The following is a 1,963-nucleotide window of genomic DNA, read 5'->3' on the forward strand; positions in this document are numbered from 1 at the left end:
AGAGACATAAGAAGTCACAGAAACACGAGAGCCTGCATGAAAAAATGCATGGACATAAAAGAAGCTAGAGAAGTATGCCAGGACAGGAAAGTATGGCGGAAGGTAGTTAATAAAAAGAGTGTCAGTAGAGTGAACGAAGCCTGAAACAAAGACCTTGGCGATTAATGGACCCAAGTGGGGAACCTTACATAACGGCTTCGTGAGGTTCTTCGCTTGGGGTGATTGCTAGAGAGATTGATCAGCAACCTGGGTCGGAGCAGTGTTGCGGAACGAACGTGTTATTTACATAAATAGCACGAGAATTCTGGATCAATCTGAAAAATCTCTATCCCATCCACACACTACTCCTTTCCCCTGCCGAGTGAGTCACGCCTACCCCGAAAGGGAAATTGCTTAATGGTGTAATAATAATAATAATATATATATATACACACACACATACACACACACACATTTTTCTGGTGAATCCGACCTCTGGGCTATCAATTATTGTATGTATAATGCAGCGAGAGCTTTGGCCGATACGAACCGTAAAATAAAACCAACGGCTGATCATAACACCAAAAGACGAATGCATCAACTTGCCATAAAGATAGGCTGGGCAAGACAGTACGCGTCCCGCATTCAATGTGTGATTGACTATATCACATCTGGCAGGAATTTTACGGCCAAGGTTCGAAAGTTCGCGTGCGAACTCCGGTCCCGTTATCACACACTTAACAAGTCAAAGCTGCTGACCATCAGGCAGCATATTTTTGAGAGAATACGGGTACTAATTGACGCTAAGAGAAGTCTAGAGCGGAGGGAGAGGTGGGTCAGAGAGAATCAGCGATTTCTCTCTGACCCATCTCGACTCTTCCAAGACCCTCCAGTTACTGTCGAACACCCACCCAAACCAGAGGAGGTCGAAGTATTTTGGAGAGAACTCTACGAAGTTCAGCATAGACTGGACGAAGACTCAGAAAATATAAATAGCTTCAAGGAGTTATGTGTTGCCCTCATAACACCTGATAAAGAATGCCCACCCATCACTACCGAGGAGTGAAAAAAGTATTAAGAGGGACGAAGAATTATTCCGCACCGGGACCAGATTGTATCAAAACCTTCTGGTGGAAGAAGTTTTCTTCAACCTATCAGCATTTGGCCCGTATTCTCACATGATCGGATTGTTCGCGCAATTGAACCTGTGTGGCAAGAAATTTATGAACAACGATACTCAAAGAAGGGCGTAGTCGGATGTCGGGAGAACCTGCTCATCGATAGATGTGTCTGCAAAGATGCAGCATTCTACCAGCGTGACCTGTCAATGGCCTGGATGGATTATCGGAAAGCTTTCGATTCTACATCCCATAGACCTATCATCTGTCTTTTGGAAATCTTAAAGGTTCATCCGCAAATAGTTGGGTGCATAGAGAGATTGATGCCGCTTTGGAAAAACAGATTTCCTATCTCATCTGACAAAAATCAGGTGACAACTAACAAGGTCACGTTTCAGAGAGGTGTCTTTCAGGGCGACACCATGAGCCCACTCCTCTTTTGCCTTACATTATTGCCACTATCTCTAGCACTGCGCCATTCCGACGGGTACTTGTGCGGCAAACCTGCAGATCGAAAGTACAAGGTCACTCATGTATTTTACATGGACGATCTTAAGATCTATGCTAAAAACAGAGAGCAACTGCATCTAGCTCTGGGGATTGTCGAACGATATACTAAGGAAATTGGAATGGAATTTGGGTTAGACAAATGCGCCAAGGTTTATTTGAAACGAGGAAAACTTAATGGCATCCCTGAAGATCCTGATCTCGTTGATAGAAGCGCCATACGACACCTTTGCGCTGGAGAGACTTAACATACCAGAGCGTGCCACAGAGCCGCATTCAGGATGTGACACCTATAAAGGATACTCTCCGAAGCAGATACAAACGTCTCATCCGACAGATTTGGTCTTCCGAACTGTCGG

At 44.7% G+C, this 1,963-nt stretch overlaps 1 protein-coding gene across 3 annotated transcripts in view; it reads left to right on the forward strand.

Moving 5' to 3' along the window:
- The window catches only part of LOC117167561 (1-phosphatidylinositol 4,5-bisphosphate phosphodiesterase gamma-1), a 400,270-nt gene that overhangs the window by 282,429 nt on the left and 115,878 nt on the right, over nt 1-1,963 (forward strand). The gene's annotated exons all lie outside the window — the stretch shown is intronic.

The sequence above is a fragment of the Belonocnema kinseyi genome, chromosome 2 (genome assembly GCF_010883055.1).
Source record: "Belonocnema kinseyi isolate 2016_QV_RU_SX_M_011 chromosome 2, B_treatae_v1, whole genome shotgun sequence".
Lineage (NCBI taxonomy): Eukaryota > Metazoa > Arthropoda > Insecta > Hymenoptera > Cynipidae > Belonocnema > Belonocnema kinseyi.